At 49.2% G+C, this 19,571-nt stretch overlaps 1 long non-coding RNA gene across 1 annotated transcript in view; it reads left to right on the top strand.

Annotated features, from left to right (window-relative positions):
- LOC138844743 (uncharacterized) overlaps nucleotides 1–17,352 on the top strand; it is a 40,373-nt gene extending 23,021 nt beyond the window's left edge. The window contains exon 3 of the long non-coding RNA XR_011381054.1: nucleotides 17,216–17,352. This is a non-coding gene — a long non-coding RNA (uncharacterized lncRNA). The remainder of the gene's footprint in view (nucleotides 1–17,215) is intronic.
- The last annotated feature ends 2,219 nt before the right edge of the window (nucleotides 17,353–19,571 follow it).

Raw genomic sequence — 19,571 nt, 5'->3', positions numbered from 1 at the left:
CGGTCACTGGTGGCCAGGGCTTGATACTGTTGCGTGAGGACTAATGCCAATGATCAGCAAGCCAGGCCTTAGCATGTGGGCCCATGGCCAGCCATGGGTCCCCACATTTTCTCCTTTTTTTTATTAAATTGAGAATGGCCTCTGTCTTAGGTTGCCCTCAGTCATCTCTGTCCTTACCCGTCATCGGTAACTCTGGCAGCTTGGCCTAGAGCCCTGTCTTAGGTTGGTACAGGATGCTGAGCGTCTTACCCGTCTTTGAGTACCATTCCAGCCCAACATTAGGTGAGAGATGAAACATACAGCCAAATATCAATTATTTTGATTACAAAGGAGGCTTGGTACGAAGTTTTAAATGATGAATCTCAGTCCATTCATACTATAGGGAAGTCAGCATAAAATGCAGAACACACGGAAGACATCCCATACAAAGTGGGAAAAGCGGTAGCAGTCCAGCCAACATTAATAACCAATGAATCCATTGAAACCCTTCAAACGAATAGTGGGTTAGTAATAAACATATGTTGCATTTTACTCTTAAGTTTATCAATAACAGACTCTGTATATGGCACATTGTTAGTAATGTTAAAATAACATCCCCCAGGTACAGATTTACAACTTATATGATTTTTTTTTTTTTTTAACAGCAAGTAATTGTTAGCTGCATGGCTTAAAAGCACTCCTGAGTGAACTTGATCCAATTCTTTGGCTATATTGGATAGCACAGTAGCAGTAAGATTGATTGCTTTGGTCACCAAACATGTAAGCCTTCATAGTCCACGATTATTTCCAAAAGCCAGTCCAGGAACACTTACTACTGATGCAGCCATGGCAAGGGCAGTGTCCTCTCCTATTAGGATGATTGTTATAGTAGTCTTCAGGTAAAGCACACCACTGACGTACTCTATCCGCTGCTGTAAATACAGATGTTAGCATCAGGGCCACATGGCCCAGGGAGCAATTGCAGAAGTTATCAGAGGCTAATGATGTAAAGGCATGTTGGTTACATGGAAAAACCCATCCCTTAGGAGCCCTTGTCCCATACCAGTACTGGATCAGGTCCATTCCATTGATTGGTGATAGGATCCCTCTATTTTAACACTGCTCTTTTTACAGCTGTTTTTAAGCAGTTAGAATTTAACAGAGACATCAAGAGAACATAATAGATTACTTTAACTCATTGCTTTAACAGAGGATCAGATTTTGATTTTATGTCAAAGAAAATAACCAAAGATTTCTTCTTTCCATAACATTTTGCGACTTTCTCACACCTTCTGTAACTTGCTCAAACCTTTCTCTTCCCCCCCCTTTTTTTATTCCAGTATAAACCAGCCATTAAGATAAACAATTTTTACAAATCATATCCTTTTAAAAGTATCTCTTTCTTTTAACTTTTTTTATTAAGAACACGCTTTTATGTTTGTGACCTTTTACATCAAAATGATGGTATCTGGGACTGTAGCAGTCAATGGGAGAGTAACTTTGTTTAATTCCCTGTAATCCACAGTCATTTTTCAGGTTTCATCTGATTTCTTAACATGCCAAATTAGATAATTCCTTTTAGTGATTATGGGAATCATCACTCCAGCACTAAGATAATTTTTTTACTGTTTTAGATATTTCCTCATATCCACCTGGAATTCTGTATTGTTTACACTGAATAACCTTAGTTGGCCCTGGCAGCAGTTCAGGAGCTTGATATAATTTTTTTTACCACTACCTAGCAGTTTGACTCCAAAGGGCAGCATTTTTTTTCCAATTTACATGTATCCTGTACTTATTTTTCCAATTGCTTACACATGTATCAGTATGCAGATAACAAAATCCATTCTCACCTCCCCAAAGCCTATAGTTCATCCCCCTTTTCCACCGGCACTGATAGCAAAACCTCAATAACTTGTGGAGGCTGTGCACTCTGTAACTTGCCATCCCAATTCTCACTCGATTCTGAGCAGAGAGCCCATTCCTTCACCAAAGAGGCGAACTGAAGGTCTTTTCAGCCAGGAACATCACAGGTTACACATGCAACTTCAGTTTTTCTTTTAAAGAAAGGCATTGCTTTGCATACTTGCAGATCCTGCCAACTATGCCAATTTGTGACAGTAAATTACTTTTCAGCTGTCTGCTGTGCACAGACTTAGTTACTTTTAGTTTAATCCACAAGAAATACGCTGCAAGCCTTGTAGTGCACACTAAAATTATTTACAGGAAAGATGGTAAAGGAGCATAGATTAACAGAATGTTGCAATAAACATGGCTCCATTGCTTTAATGATACTATAGCAAGATGGTCCACTGATCCCTGTAGGGAGGGCCTGAGGCTGGCCCCGCTTTCAGTTTCCTGAACTCTGTTTTTTAATGAATTACCTTCTTTATCAGTTTTGGAGTGACATTTATTGGCCCAATGCCTTCCCCTTTAGCACTGGAAGCAAATCCCAGGAAGAGCCTTATTTTTGACTTCTGGACAATTTTTGTACATGTCCCTGTTGCCCACATTTATAGCACCCTCATTTATCAGGCATAGCCCTCCTTGATGATTTTTGTAATGACATACCAAGCAGAGCGTCAGGTCCTGAATGTCCTGTTATTAATCCATTTTGTTAATTTTTCATTAAAGGGACTGTCACAGAACACCTCAATCACAGTAGCCAATTGATCATGTAATCATTATGGGCATATTTAACATTCAGCTTGACTGCGTGTTCCCCCAGGATGAAACAGCAGCAACAGAGGCTTGCTCCGGCTCCCCCCTAAAGCCTCCAAGGACAAGGGTGGCTCATTGCCAAGATTTTAGGCAAGCAGTGCGTCCCATCTCGGGTCTTGGCCAGAGAACCGAGACATGAAGCATGCCCACCTGTTTATCAGAAAACATTCCTTTATCCTCCTCCCCGGGAACTGGCCAGGCTCCCAAGGAGCAGGAGAAGGTCATTCGGCAGCAAAGTTTCTTGGTTACCAGAGCCAAATCTAGGTACAAGCCTCTCCAGCCCAAAAATTTGTCCTTACATTTGGCCCCAGAGTTGTATTGAGAGGTAGACATAATTAACACATTATAAGAATACAATCCACATTTTTCATACAAGTATACATCTAGCAATCAAACACAACAATAAAAACAGATGGGGGAGACAGTAAGAGATAAAGGACAACAAAAACTGACACACAGAACACAAATCACAAGCCGCGCGGCAACAGACCGAGACAAAACCGAAACTATCAGAAGGGAGCGGCAGTCTAGCCAGGCTCTCCCCTGGAAGAAAGGAAATTCCCTCTTTCCCTCCTTCCCAGACCACCACCGGAGCGTTCTCCAGGGTTGAACCAGGGGTCTCAGGACACGTCTGAAATCACAAGCCGCGCAGCAACAGACCGAGACAAAACCAAAACCAGAATTTCAGAAGGGAGCGGCCGTTTGGCCAGGCTCTCCCCTGGAAGAAAGGAAATTCCCTCTTTCCCTCCTTCCCAGACCACCACTGGAGCGTCCTCCAGGGTTGGACCAGGGGCCTCGCGACACGTCTGTCTCCCCTTTGGTCCAGTCAGTACTGAGCCTGTACAGGCGCCCCAGGACGGATTCCACATCGTCCTGGCAGACAAGGACAAACAGTACAAACCACAGTTACAATGATACACAAGTAAGCAAACTTACCTCCGTCTGGCCGATGGAGTGTGGGAGTCTGGGGTCCCCCAAATCCCGGACGAGCCCCCATATGTAGGACCCCAAAAGCGGTGTCCTCTTGTGACGACCCCAGAAACACAGACTCCAGACCAGACGATGCAATAGAACAGGAGGTAATTTTTATTTCATTTGTACAAATGGGCCCCCTACTGCTGCAAGCAGCAAGCAAGTGAGAGGAGCCCCGAGCAGCTATCTCACACAGCTTTTAAGGGGCAAAACCACAAAATTAACATACCATAGGGTGGCGTAAGTTTATTGGGTAACTACAATGGGAGGAGGTCGTCGAGGAGGAGGAGAAACGGGGGCTACATGCCCTACGTGTCTAAGCTTGGACAAGGGGAGGTTGTCCTTGAAGAGCAGAAAGGGATGGCTACGTGCCCTACGTGCCTCACGGTTTCTTTGTTAAGCTTGAACAAGCACAGGGGAGGGGGCTTAGGTGCATACCAGGATGTTCTGTCGCCCTTATCTCTGGGTAGTAGCCCTTATCTCTGGGTAGTAGCTATCTGCTTTCTCTGTGAACTTAGTTTACTCCCCATTTCCCAGGACTGTTTTATTAAGGCCATTTTATGGCGGCTCTTGGCTCCTTTCACTATGACCTGGGAAGGCAGGGGGAGATGGCCCAAGTGCTTGGGCTCCTGCCACCGGGTGGGAGACCCAGATGCAGTTCCAGGCTCCTGGCTTTGCTTTGGCCCAAACCTGACTGCGTGGCCATTTGGGAAGTGAACCATGGGCTGGAAGATCTCTCTTTGCCTCTCTGCCACTGCCTGTCCCTCTCTGTAACTCCACCTTTCAAATAGTAAATACATATTTTTTTTTTTTAAGGAAAGACTATTTATTGACTTATGAAACAAGCCTTCCAGTCAGAGTTATTTCTGGCTTCAGTGACTCAGGACCCAAACTCCAGCAGCACCCCTCAGCCTCTGTGCTCTGTCTCCTTGTCAGGAGGAGGGGAGGCGTACATTCCCTCAGCTTGCGGTCAGCCGACAGCCGACCCCCTCATGGCTTGCCGTGTTTGCCTCCGGAAGCAAAAAGGTCTTTTTCCCATGGTTCTAGGTTTTTTTTTTTTTTTTTTTTTAATTTTTTATTTGAAGTTACAGAGAGGCAGAGAGAGGTCTTCCATCCGCTGGTTTACTCCCCAGATGGCCGCAAGGGCCAGAGCCGGGCTGATCCGAAGCTCTGCAGGCGGTGGCTTTTCCTGCTACCCACAACGCGCCTCCCTTGGTTCTCATTTACGGAGTCCCAGGAAAGTCCCTCCGAGAGACGCAGCTTCCCGTCCCTGAGACGCTCTGGAGAAGCCACCAGGGGCAGGCAGCACAGTTTTGTGGCCGGCTTCCAGGGAGGGACCCCGACGCCGACGCCGACCCCGGCCACCTCCCTGTGATGGGGGCATCAGGCTCCACAAGCAGGCGGCAGCCCCCATGGAATCCTGGGTGCTGTTCTGTGATGAAAGATCTTTGCTGAAGGACACTGTGCTGGTGGACAAATGGTCAATATTGACCACACATGAATGAGATCACACTTCGTATATATTTTTTAAAGATTTATTTATTTATTTGAGAGGCAGAGTTACAGAGAGAGGGAGAGACACAGAGAGAGGTCTTCCATCCACTGGTTCATTTCCCAAATAGCCACAATGGCCAGAGCTGGGCCAATCCAAAGCCAGGACCCAGGAACTTCTTCTGAGTCTCCCACATGGGCACAGGGACCCAAGCACTTGAGCCATCTTCTGCTGCTTTCCCAGGCCATCAGCAAGGCGCTGGATTGGAAGTGGAGCAGCTGGGACTAGAACTAGCACCTGAATGGGATGCCAGTATCACAGGCAATTCTTTACAGCCTTCCACCATTAGAAATAGACAAGGAAACTTACCATCCATGGGTAGAGAAAGGGTAGTGATGATAGGAACTCCAGAGAGGTAGAAGGGGAGCTGAAATCAGGGAGCTGGTAGCCTCTCCTCTCTCCCCTCTCCCTCTCCCTGTAAAGCTGCCACCTGCAACACTGGCATTCTGCACACTGGTTAAGGAACATTCTGCAGCAGTTAAGGCACTACTTGGGACGTCTGCACCACATACTGGGGGGCTCAGGTTCGAGCCCCAGGTATGCTCCAGATTCCAGCTTCCCGCTAATGCACACCCTGGAAACAGCAGGTGATGGCTGAGGTGTCTGAGTCCCTACCACCCACATGGGAGTTCCAGATGGAGCTCAGGACTCCTGGATTTGGCCCGACTCAACCTGGGCTTTTGTTGGCATTTGGGAGTGAACCAACGGATGGGAAATCTTCTGTCTCTGTCCTCTGTCTGCAACTCTTTCTCAGTCTTTCTGTCTTTCAAATAAAATGAATAAATAAACGAATACACAAATAAAACAATACCACCGAGGGGCCAGGAGATGCCTCAGTTCTCCAGGCCCTTGAAGCCGTTCTCATCACAGGGGGCCTGCCAATCCCTAGATATCCTGGGTGTTTCTTGTTATTCCTGGGTTCTCGTGAGATTGCAGTTTTCCTCATTTCCATCTAACTAAAATACATCTGCTCACCCAAGCCAGACATTTGTTTACAGCGGTGAGAATTCTGCAAAAATGCTATTGTAGTTATCTTGCCAACTATTACCCTTATGTAGCTAAAGAACCGAGATGCCACTCTGTCTGAATGAAGGGGGAAAAACTGCTTGGGATTTTAATATTTTCTTTTCAAAATATTAATTAATTTAAAAGTCAGAGTGACAGAGAGGGAGAACCAGAGAAAAGAGGGGATACAGAGAGAAAGAGATCTCCTACCCACTTCTTTATTCCCCAGATGCCCACAACAGCCAGGGCTGGGCCAGGTCCAAGCCGGGAGCCAGGAACTCCATCCAGATCTCCCATGTGAGTGGCAGGGGCCCGACCACCTGCGCCATCTCCCACTGCTTTCCCAAACACGTTAGCAGGGCGCTGGATTGGAAGCCGAGCAGACTTGAATCAGGCAGTCTGATACAGGATGTGGGCATCCCCAAGCTGTAGCTTATCCTGCTGCCCCACAACACCCACCCCTTCAATAGCTGTATAGTTTATTGGCCCTGTTAGGCTGTGAGCTTTATAAGGCAAGGGTCATGTGTGCTGTCTGTGGGTAACCCAATGCTCAGGATGACATGGACTACAGAATGTTCCCAAGGAATACGTGTTGGAACATGCGCCACACGTTTGTGGAAGAAACAATCGGATTAGCATGAAGACAGCATCCACCTGAGCCCCTTGGTAGGCAATTTAAAACATTTTACAGTCCAACACAAAATGTCTTTTTCTTTCCTTTTTTTAAAATACTGCACTGATAGGGTAGACAGGCCTGTGAGGAAAGTCCATTATTATTATTATTACTATTAGGTACGGGTCTGCCGAAATGATCACTGTCTCTTACCTGAGACCCAGGACCCTCCCCTGTCTGGAACCCAACAGCGCATTTCCCAGAACACGTGGCCTCCCGCCTGCTTCCTCAGGCTGTCAGCAGGTGCATCAGCCGTTGGAAAGGGGAGGTGCCTGGGAGCTTGATGCTAGTGGAGGAAAGCACACCATCTGTTTCCTGCTAATGGCTTCTGCTGGGGATCCTTATGCCCAGCCTGAGTCGGCTTGGAGCCGGGCTGGCCGCACACACCCAGTAGGCTGTGGCTGCCCGGGGTGAGGAGGAGCCGCCGAAAGACTGGGGGATGAGTCGGGAGTGGCCACCGGCCGGAGCGCGGGAGCTCACGCGGGGGGACCCAGGCTGCTCCGCGGTGCCCCGGTGAGACCCGAAGGTTCGCTCCTGTATTTGTCACTCGGATCCCGCGCTCGGCTTCGGAAACAGATTTTCTATGGCCCTGTAACTCGGGAATCGTGTTAGCGCTTGTCGCCAACTGGTACGGGACCTCCTCGGACTCGGAGTCCTTTGAGGTCTTACTGGGACTACCTTTCCCAGAAATCTCCGCGGTGATTGACAGTAGGATAAGCCTATGGACGGGGAATACTTCGAGTCATGGAAACCTAGGAGCCAATAACAAGAGAGAAGGGGCTGTATTTTCCGGTTGCGGGCTGCGGAGCCGGGAGTCCCACCTGTGTCCCACAGCCGTCACGAGTCCCGCTCAGGTCCTGGGAGGGACCGGCTGAACGTCGCGGGCGGGGTGTGTCTAGGCAGTGGAGGGCCCTCCCTTCCTGCTGCGTCCCGGGCTGGCCCTTGGCGGATGACTGTGTTTTGTTCTTATCCGCCATTGAGTTTCACTTCACTTTTACAACCTATTTATGTCTTTATTAAAAATTCTGTCTTAAGGTTTTTTTATTTATATATTTATTTGAGAGACCGAGAGAGGAGAATTTTGCATCTGCAAGTTCACTTCTGAAATGCCTGCAATGGCCAGGACTGGGCCACTCTGAAGCTGGGAGCTGAAAACTTTTTCTTAATAGTTGTCTTTAAGATTATTTATTTATTTATTTACTTATTATTTGAAGTCAGAGCCACACACACACACACACACACACACACACACACAGGGAGAGAGAGAGAGAGTCTTCTCTCCGCTGGTTAAGTCCCCAGATGGCCGCGTGGCTGGAGCTGGGCTGATCTGACCAGGAGCTCCTTTCAGGTCTCCCACGTGGGTGCAGGGGCCCAAGCACTTGGGCCGTCTTCGACTGCTTTCCCAGGCCATAGCAGAGAGCTGGATCAGAAGTGGAGCAGCCGGGACTAGAACTGGCACTCATACGGGTTGCCAGCACTGCGTGCTGTGGATTTACCCACTACGCCAACAAACTTTAAATGGAGGTCTTCCACAGGGGTGGCAGGGACCCAGGTACTTGAGCTATGAGCGTTGTCTCCTGTGGTGCCCATTGTCAGGGAACTGGATTTGGGAACGGAGCCAGGACTGAATCTCAGGCACTCTGAGACAGACGCAGGAGTCCCAGCCAGCATCTCAACTCCAAGGCCAAAGCCCACCCCAATCCATGTCTCTTTAAGTCTGATTTCTGACTCCACTGAACCTGGAGATAGAATGGTGCCCCACACAGTTCCCTTTTGGGGTTCTGCTTAATTTGGTTTTTGGAGGTTGACCCCGGATCTGCAAGCCAAGAGTAGTCAGCTGTTCTCATAACCAGTACGAGCATGGCTAAGTCCACAGCTCTCTAGCTTGGTGAGACAAATATCGCTGGAGAGAATTGAAAGCTTTCCAGAAGCTGGGTTATCCCTGCAGACTTCTTTTTATCTGTCTATTGTGGATAATTTCTTGCGCAAAACGTAAATGTATCCAAAAGCCTGAAGATTCTGTTGTGTTTGGGAGGCCCGGGCTTCCTTTGGTGATGGGAAAGTTTACTCAGGGAAGGATTATGTAAAAGCAGCATAGGAAAAGCAACCCTGGGGGCCGACGCCGCGGCTCACTAGGCTAATCCTCCGCCTGCAGCACCCGCACTCTGGGTTCTAGTCCCGGTTGGGGCGCCGGATTCTGTCCCGGTTGCCCCTCTTCCAGTCCAGCTCTCTGCTGTGGCCCGGGAGTGCAGTGGAGGATGGCCCAGGTCCTTGGGCCCTGCACCCCATGGGAGACCAGGAGGAGGCACCTGGCTCCTGGCTTTGGATCAGCGCAGCACCGCCGGCTGTGACAGCCATTTGGGGAGTGAACCAACAGAAGGAAGACCTTTCTCTCTGTCTGTAACTCTACCTGTCAAATAAATAAATTAAATCTTTAAAAATATTTTTTAAAAGAAAGAAAGAAAAGCAACCCTGGGGGCAGCGTTGTGGTGCAGTGGGTTAAGCCGCCATCTGGGACACCCACATCCCGGATCTGAGCGCTGGCTCCTGTGCAGGTCCAATTCAGCTTCCTGCTAATGTGCCCGGGAGGCTACAGATGATGACTCATGCGCTCGTGCCTCGACACTTTCGTGGGAGAGCAGGACGGATTTTCTGGCTCCTGGCTTTGTCCCTGGCCCAGACATGGATGTTGTGGGTATTTGGGGAATGAACAAGGAAGTGAAAGATATCTCTCTTTCTCTGTTTCTCCCTCTCCGTGTGTCACTCTGCCTTGCAAATAAGGAAATAAATCTTGGGGCTGGCGCTGTGGGGTAGCTGGTAAAGCCACTGCCTGCAGTGCCGGCATCCCATATGGGCACGGGTTCAAGACTCAGCTGCTCCACTTCTGATCCAGCTCTCGGCTATGGCCTGGGAAAGCAGTAGAGGATGGCCCAAGTCCTTGGGCCCCTGCACCCACGTGGGAGACCCAGAAGAAGCTCCTGGCTCCTGGCTTTGGATGGTTTAGCTCCAGCCATTGAGGCCATTTGGAAAGTGAACCAGCGGATGGAAGACCATTCTCTCTCTTTCTCTCTCTCTCTATCTCTCTCTCTCTGCCTCTCCTTCTCTCATTGTGTAACTCTGACCTTCAAGTAAAATAAATAAATCTTAAAAAAAAGAGAAATATTTAAAAAAGAAAAGCCACCATTCTGTATTTGATGGACTTTGCTCCCTAGGCTGTCTTCATTAGGGGAGTTTTGTCGGGTAACTGGTGGCCATTTTTCAGTTTTCAGACAAAGGTGAGATTATCTTGTAAGTTGTCGATGCATAGTGAGGTCTCTTGACACTTGGATGCTGTGGCTGGGAAATTCAGGCAGGGTTGGGCCTGGCCACTGCTTAGAGGGTGGTCTTCAGGGATGCTACTAGTACAGTTAGAAGGGGCTATTCTTCTTTAGATGTAAGACTTAGATATTCTGAGAGGGTCCAGGTATGAGTGGTATCTGGGGGTGTTGGTTTCTCAGAGCTGCAGACCTCTGTGAGATGAATTGTTGCCTCCCTGGAAGGAAAAGAATGACTTCCATCTTTTATTTTTTTTAAAAGATTTATTTTATTTATTTGAAAGACACAGTGACAGAGAGAGGTAGAGACACAGAGAGAGAGGTCTTCCATCTGTTGATTCACTCTCCAGATGGCTGCAACAGCCGGAGCTGCGCTGATCCAAAGCCAAGAGCCAGGAGCTTCTTTTGGGTCTCCCACGTGGGTGCAGGGGCCCAAGGACTTGGACCATCTTCTACTGCTTTCCCAGGCTGGAGCAGAGAGCTGGATCAGAAGTGGAGCAGCCAGGACTAGAACCAGCGCCCATATGGGATGCCGGCACTTCAGGCCAGGGTGTTAACCCGCTGCGCCACCGCACCGGCCCCTGACTTCCATCTTTATGGCACTACTTGCCCCCTCCTCCCCCCACCCTGCCACTAAAGAGCTGATTCTTCCACCTTTTTTCTAAGTATCCAAAAAATAAAGAATAAAACAAAAATTAAAAGAATAGTGGCCAGTGTTGTGGCACAGCAAATGAACCTGCTTCTTGGGACACCAGTGCTAAATTAAGTCCCAGCTGCTCCGCTTCTGATCCAGCTCCCTGCTAATGCACCTAGGAAGGCAGCAGAAGATGGCCCAGGACTTGGGCCCCTGCCACTCACATGGGAAACCAAGCTAGAGTTCCTGTCTCCTGGCTTCAGCGTGACCCACACTGGTTGTTGTGACCATTTGGGGAATAAACCAGCAGATGGAAGATTGCTCTCTCTGACACTTTGCCTTTTAAATAAATAAATAGATAAATAAATCTTTTTAAAAATAAACCAAAGAATATTGGAATTATATAGCATATTTAGTTGTACATCCTACTTCCTTTTAAAAAAATATTTATTTATTTATTTGAAAGGCAGAATTACAGGGCGGGGGAGGGAGGAAGGGAGGGAGAGAGAGAGAGAGAGATCTTCTATCCATTGGTTTGTTTCCCAATTGGCCACAACAGCCAGGGCTGTGCTAGACCAAAGCCAGGAGCCAGGAGCTTCATCTGGGTCTCCCACGCGGGTGCAGGGGCCCAGGGACTTGGGCCATCTTCCACTGCTTTTCTCAGGCACATTAGCAGGGAGCAAGATAAGAAGTGGAACACCTGGGACTCAAACCGGTGCTCTTGTGGGATACAGGCATTGCAGGCACTGGTTTAACCCATTGTGGCAGTGCCACAGTGCCAGCCCCCCCAAAATAAACATCTTGTAATTCCATTTTCCCACGAAAGTTCTGGAGTACTTTTGCCTAAGTTCCATTCTTTTAATTTGAATTTCTTTGGTTAACAGTGAAGGTAAAGGTTTTCCATTTGTTTGCAGGCTGCTTGTATTTCTTCTTGTCAGTTGCCTCTCCCTGCCCCACCCCCTTGGTTTCCTTAGCTTGCCTGCCTCTTTTTCTCACAGCTATGTTGACTGCTGCCCTTCTGGGAAAATATAGAGCCAGACATTATGGTTAACTTCCCTGATTCTTTCTAAGGGGGGAGGTCATAAAATGATCTCTCCACATGGGGTTAGCCTTGGGCCTTCAGACGTGAGTTGTTGGGCTTACTCTAGAATGGCCACACCCAAGTGTGTTTTGGTTTTTGTTTGTTTGTTTTATGGGAGGAAGAGGGCTCTTACGCTCAGCCTCCTGGGGAGAATCGCCATATTTTATCATTTTCCCATGGCTGTCCTTTTATTTATTTATTTAATTTTTAATTTTTATTTTTTTGTTTGATAGGCAGAGAGAGAGAGAGAGATTCCCACCCGCCACCTCCCCAGATACCCACCCCCACCCTCTGAAGGAGAGGAAGCACACAGTAGGGTTCCCTTGGCGTTCTCTGAGGAAGGAGGCGGCCTGGGTTTGGATCAGGCCTTGGGTGACTGGCTGAGACTCACACCCTCTGCTCTCCTGCCCGTGTGGGCTTTCTAGACCCAGTGTGACCTCCCAGCTGGCACAGAAAGAAGCACCTTGGGTCCTCCCACTCCAGAACTCCCAGGCGAGGAAGATCCTCGCGGGAGGTCACCCAGGTGGGGCGTGAGTGCTAGCTGGCGGGGGGTGGGGGGGTGCGTAGGCGAAACATCTGGAAGGCTTCTCCCTGTTGGAAGCTTAGGTTTGGTTCTCTGGGCAGTCGGTGATCGGTGGACTAGTCTTCATGTTTCATTTTTGTCTACTTTCTGTTTGAGAGGAGTTGCCCGTTTCTGATGACCTGTAGTATACGTTTGAAGGGGATTCAGACCACCTCATGATCCATCCAGCCCTCTTAAAATAAAAACAGTTTAGGAGCTGATGTTTTCACGGCAGCTCAAAGAACAACAAACTCCGCGCAGGGTGAAAAGCCGGTGCTCGCATTAAGCGTGCGCTGCTGTGGGAACAGCCACGCTCACCTCTCTCACTGCTTTCTGCGGCTCATTCCCTGACACTGACAACTGTGTGCTCTGTCACTTCCCTTAATTTTTCAGACTTTGAGCTTCAGGTGGCAAAGGGCCATCAAGACATTAATGAAACAGCCAAACAGCTTGGAGCAGCCGCAGAAAAGACCAGTGCAAACATTTCTCACATTCCTAGCTGGGGGGAAACACACAGAGGCCTTGCATTTGATGGACAATAGAGAACATCCTTCCAGGAGCAGGCCAGCAGGGTCCGTTTGCATGGGAGAGGGACTTAAAACATCAGCTCCGGGACAGATGTGTTGGGGAAAAGCCTATGTGTGCAGAATGTGGGGAACGCTTTAACCAGAGCTCCGATCTCATCAGACACCTACGAACCCACTCTGGCAAGAGGCCTTATACACGCACCGAGTGTAGGAAAGGCTTCAGAGTTCAGAGCTCGTTACCCACCGCAGAACACACACGGGCGAGAAGCCCTACCAATGCAGTGGATGTGAGAAAAAATTCAGCGACAGCTCCACGCTCACCAAGCATCAGAGAACTCTCACTGGAGAGAGACCCTCTGAGTTCACAGAGTGCGGGAACACTTCTGGGCGGGAGCCACACCTCATAACGCACCCAAGAACACATACAAGCGAGAAGCCCTACACAGGCCTCGGATATCATAAGCGCTTTAGTTGGCGCTCCAATTTCATCACCCCCTAGAGGACCCACGTGGGGGTAAAGCCGCACAGGTGTAATGACTTCAGGGAGAGTTTTAGCCAGAGCTCAGATTTGATCAGGCACTAACGAACCCGCATAGGAGAATGGCCTTTGCCGTGCCCGGAGTGTGGGAAGGGCCCAAGACAGTTCTCCTTTCGTAGCGTACGTGAGCACTCACTCTGGAGTAAGGCCTTTCAGTTGCCCCGAGTGCCACAGAAGCTGCCGTCAGAACTCACGCCTGGTCACGCACCAGAGGCCACACACACTGGCGATGGCTGTGGGAAAGGGCTTGCCGACAGCTCCTCCCTCGTCAGGCACCAGCGAATCCACACGGGACAGAGAGAGGCCCTGCAAGTGTGGCGTGTGCGGGAAGAGCTTCAACCAGAACTCCCACTTCAACACGCATCAACCATCCACGTGGGAGACAGGCCCTGTGTGTGGCAAGAGCTTCAATCAGCGCTTGCATTTTCTCACCTGGACACACACAGGAGAAAAATCTTTCCGCTGCAGCCGATGTGACGAGAGCTTCCGTCAGAAAGCACATCTTCCATTTGGTTTAGGGGAGAGTCTTTAGGGATCTGGCTCCCTTCCAAATTTCCATTGCTACTCCTGCCTGTTGTCTTCAAGTACCCCAGGCAGAGAGACCCTAAGCATTGGTGACTGAAGTCAGGCCCTGATCTGTTCGCCCTCTTTCTTTTCTGTTATACTGGAAAGGGGAAATTGACAGGGTCCCGAAAATGTTCTGAACACAGAAGGCCTTTCTTCAGGGTGCAACGGATTCTTAGACAGGGACGTGTGAGTGTCACGATCGAAGCCTGCTTGCTAAATGAGAGGTACGAGAAACGTGGCCCAGATATGAAACCACCTAATACGGCGCCCGGCGCACAGTAGGCGCTTCATAAATAAGTGGCCACGTGATCACTGTTAATGATAGTGGTTCAGATTTGAGGTCTTCTATATACAGCCTGACCCTTAAAAGACACTCAGTACAACTCCTGGTTGCTTGCGTCAGCCTCATTGCTCAAGGAATAAGGAACGTTTTGGTGTAACCCTCTCCGATTGAAACTGGAAGGCGCGGGGTCTGAACACGCAGATTTAATAGAAGGGGAACTCCTGCGACCCAGCGCGCTGTGCCAGCCTTAGTCACCGGATGTCTCACTACCCCGACAAGGCAGAATTACTGCAGAGGATGCCTGCGGTCTCCTGACGCTGAGAGAATTCTCAGAAGCTCTGTGTAGGGCGGAGGCCGAGGTGCTTCCCCTGCCAGTCTGCTCTCACCTGAGGCACAGGGAACATCCCATGATGAGCAAGCCACAGGGTCCAGGAAGAGGACTGCAAGACTATGCAAGCGAAATCGCTGAGAATGTCGGATGATACGACAGGGAGCCGCCCTGGCTGAGGGCAGCAGCTCTTGTTTTCTCATTTGCTGGGTCATTGGCGCTTTGGTCTTAGGTTAATGCAACTCTGACTCTTTCTGGGCCATTCATTTCCCTCACTGATACCTGCCTACATTTAATTGAAATCAGTGGAGGAAAGGCAGTAGGTTGGAAGGAGCACTGAGAAGTTAAGTGCTTGAGTCTTTTTTTTTTTTTTTTAAGATTTATTTATTTTATTTGAAAGTCAAAGTTACACACAGAGAGAAGGAGAGGCAGAGAGAGAGAGAGAGAGAGAGAGAGAGAGAGAGAGCACACAATATCTTCCATCTACTTGTTCACTTTCCAAATACCCACAAGAGCTGGGACTGGACCAGGCCAAAGCCTGGAGCCAGGAATTCAGTCTGGGTCTTTCATATGAGAGGCAGGAACCCAAGTACACGAGCCATCACCTACTGCCTCCCAGGCACATTAGTAGGGAGCTGGATCAGGAGCAGGGGTGGGATTTGAGGTGGAAGATGGCACTCTGATGTGGGATGTGGGTGTTCCAAGCAGCACCCCCCACCCCATCTTTTTAACCTATTGAAAAACTAAGACCTGGGGCTGGCACTGTGGTGCAGCAGATTAAAGCCCTGGCCTGCAGCACTGGCATCCTATATGGGCGCCGGTTCGAGTCCCGGCTGCCTCACTTCCGATCCAGCTCCCTGCTAATGCGCCTGGGAAAGCCGTAGAAGATGGCCCGAGTCCCTGGGACCCTGCACCCACGTGGGAGACCCTGAATAAGCTCCTGGCTCCTGGCTTCAGCTCAGCTCAGCTCAGCTCTGGCAGTAGTCTCCATTTGAGGAGGGGACCAGCCGGAAAGCCTCTCTGTCTCTACCTCTCTCTGTAACTCTTTCAAATAAATAAAACAAAACTAAGACCGGAAAATTCTAAAGGGTGTGACTCATTATGGGTCACACAGCTAACAGAAGCTTCAGAAGGGCTGCAGATCACTAGGTGTCCAGTGTGCAGCCCTCCTCTTCAAACACAGGCAACAGACCAGCAGTGCAGGGCTGCAGAACCCACGTTCTGTCCGGCAAGCCCGTCTGAACTTGGAAATGCTGGCAGATGTATCCCAAGTTCTGGGAGCTTTACAGGATCTGCGGCTGGGGCCCTTGATCCTGATGGAATGAGAGTGGAGGGCTAAGGACAAGGGCAGGGGGCTATGGAGCTGCGTGGTGATCCCCTTTTAGAGATCAAAGAGATAGACTGAACTTGCTACATCAATGTGACTGCTTTATGAATTCAGCCTCGGAACACTACTTCATTCTCTTCCTTTATATAGCACGCTCTGTGAGTGCTGTAGCTCATGGGGACTCAGCTGATAGCTTCAGCTCAATTTGATAACTGACCAGGAAAAAATGATCTGGTTAATCCAGTGCAGTGATTCTCCAAATGTGAAGCCACTGTCTTCATGCGGGAAACTGATAGAAATGACAATTCTCAGTCCCCACCCAGACCTACTTAATAAGAAACTGTGGTTTAATTAATTAATTAATTAATTTCCATTTTATTTGAAAAATAGAGAGACATAGATCTTCCATCTGTTGATTCACTCCCCAAATGCCTGCAGCAGCCAAGTCTGGACTGAGTTAAATTCAGGAGCCAGGAACTCCATCCAGGCTCCCATTGTGAGTACCAGGAACCCAAGTACTTGAATCACCATCTGCTGCCTCCCAGGGCGCACACTAGCAGGAAGCTGGAATCAGAAATGGGACCAGGAATTGAACTGAGCATTTTAATATGGGAGTGTGGGTGCCCCAAGCGACAGCTTGACCAGTGCTCTCAACACCCACCCCAGAAACTTGTGCTCTAAAAAGCCTCTAGGTGGGCGTGTGCTGTGGCACAGCAGGTTAAAGCCCTGGCCTGAAGCGCCGGCATCCCATATGGATGCTGGTTCTAGTCCCAGATGTTCCTCTTCCACTCCAGCTCTCTGCTATGGCCTGGGAAAGCAGTGAAAGATGGCCTAAGTCCTCGGGCCCCTGCACCTGGAAGAAGTTCCTGGCTCCTGGCTTCAGATCAGCACAGCTCCAGCCGTTGCGGCCATCTGGGGAGTGAACCAGCAGATGGAAGACCTCTCTCTGTCTCTGCCTTTCTCTGTAACTCTGTCTTCCAGGTGATAGAATGCTCACTCAAGTTTGAGAACCACTGCTGTAAAAGTTTTCTACTCAACCTTGCTGGCATACAATTATGAATCCTTGAAAATTTAACAGTGATTATGAAGTATCATCAAATACTCCAGTCAACAGTCACACTTCTCTAATTATTTTGTGTTTTTATTTTTCAGGTTGTTTGAATCAAAATCCAAATAAGGTCTCCCATTCAGGTGGTTGATGTATTGCTTACTAGTATTGATCTACAATCCTCCCTCCTCTCTCTCCCCCCTTTCCTGGTATTTTGCTGATGAAACCTGGTTGGCCTGCAGTCTCCCCCAGGTCTGTGTCTGCTAATTCCATCCTGTGAAGTCTTTTACCATGCTCTGTTACCCCCCACTTTCCTAATAATAGGTGCATCTACAAGCCTCATCAGATCCAGGTGTTTTATCAAGAATACCCCATAGTACCTTCCTTCAGGAAGTACATAGTGTTGTCTTGTCTCACATGTTGGCAGCCACTGATGATACCTTGTTGCATTTGGGTAACCACATAGTGCTTTTATATTTCTGTCATCCCTTCGTGCATTAGCTGAAATAATTCTACACAGAGAACTTGCCTTTATCAACTACTCGGCTTCCCTGAGATGCAGTTTCGACAGGAACAGCACAGTAGCCGCTTGATTGGAACACCTTGGGTTCTGTAAGACTATCCTAACTTTTGGCCACCGTGCCCGGCTCTCACAGCCTCTTCCAATGAGAGAGTCTGTTCTAACAGGAAATTTCTAGAAGCATAAATCTGTCTTATGAGAACGTCTCGAATGTGCCCTGTTACTCTTCTCTCTTACTTCCCTCTACTTCTCTAGGTTCCCCATAAAGCAGTGTGCTCAAGAGCTCCAATATTCATGGGTTCTTCAGTGAGCATTGACAACAAAGTTGTTAATTAATATTTCCCAGTACTATCCTGGTCTGAAACAACAGATAAGAAACCAAATCCTGGCCGGCACCGCGGCTCACTAGGCTAATCCTCCGCCTTGCGGCGCCGGCACCACGGGTTCTAGTCCCGGTCGGGGCGCTGGATTCTGTCCCGGTTGCTCCTCTTCCAGGCCAGCTCTCTGCTATGGCCCCGGAAGGCAGTGGAGGATGGCCCAGGTCCTTGGGCCCTGCACCCCATGGGAGACCAGGAGAAGTACCTGGCTCCTGCCATCGGATCAGCGCGCCTGCCGCGGCGGCCATTGGAGGGTGAACCAACGGCAAAGGAAGACCTTTCTCTCTGTCTCTCTCTCACTATCCACTCTGTCAAAAAAAAAAAAAAAAAAAAAAAAAAAAAAGTACACTGTCTTCACTTATTTGATCTACCTAAATATTGTTCTAAATCAAATATAGTCAGTATGTAGGTAATGGCAGTAATTTGTAAAAAATCTACCTAGCAGGTGAGGGAAGAAGCGATCAGGCAGGGTAAGGGTGCTTATGTGGAATTCAGGGCTTTCATGTGTCTGGGGGAGGCAAGTGGTTTTGGCCAGGAGTAGGATGCAGAATAGGAAAGTACAGACTTGGAGCTGACCTCCCTCCCAAGTGGCACTTGAGAACTTGCACTGGGTTCCTGTGAGATGTCCCTGGCAACCCACAAGAGGGAGCCAGTTCAAGGGCGTTTGAGGGAAACAAAAGCTGCAATATTAGCACAAGGAAGCGTAACCTCAAACCCAGTTAGGAACGTGATTTGGGCTCATCGCGGATGACTCTAGATTTAGGAGGCAGCACGGGATCAGGGGTCAGAAGGCCCAGCTCCCGGCTTGAGTGGGGCGACTGACAAGCCCCCCACCCTTGGCAGGTCAGCTGATCACTCCAGGCCTCAGTCTGTCTGTTAAATCAGGCTCCAGACAAGTACGAATGCTGGTCTCTCCCAGATGCCAGTGCTGTCTGCTCTGAGCAAACTTCCCCACCTGCGCACCTTCACACTCCGAGGATGCAAGCGTGTGGTGTATGGCCCGGGCCCTGCCCAGCTCCCATTCCTCGGCCCGGGTTCTTGGAGGACAGGTGAAACCTCTGAGCTGCTGGCCTCGCAGGCACATTCCCTCCGAACCAAAGACCGCCTCGGGCTCCAGTCCCTTCTTTCTGGTTCACTTCCCAAATGGTTACAGTGGCAGGGCTTGGCCAGGCAGAAGCCAGGAGCCATGTCTTCCATGTGGGTATCAGGAGCCCAAGTACCCGGGTCATCTGCTGCTTTCCCACGTGCACTAGCAGGGAGCTGGATCAGGAGCAGAGCAGCCAGCACCGAACTGGCACTCTGCTATGGGATGCCAGTGGCACAAGCAGGGGTTTAACCTGCTGCTTAATGGTTTTTCACAGACACAGGTTACCAGCTTGTAAGACATACTGAGGCTTCCTAGCACTCTTTCATGTTGTAGGTGTCTCTAGTTTGTGAGATAAGATTTTTTTTTTTTAAATAAAGATTGATTTATTGGAAAAGCAGAGATAGAGAACTATCCATCCACTGGTCCACTCGCCAAGTATCTGCAGCAGGTAGGGCTGGGCCAGGCTGAAGCCAGGA

This window comes from Oryctolagus cuniculus, chromosome 12 (genome assembly GCF_964237555.1).
Source record: "Oryctolagus cuniculus chromosome 12, mOryCun1.1, whole genome shotgun sequence".
In the NCBI taxonomy this organism is placed as follows: Eukaryota; Metazoa; Chordata; class Mammalia; order Lagomorpha; family Leporidae; genus Oryctolagus; species Oryctolagus cuniculus.
The sequence above is the reverse complement of the archived record's forward strand: the minus strand, read 5'-3'. Positions and strand labels throughout refer to the sequence as shown.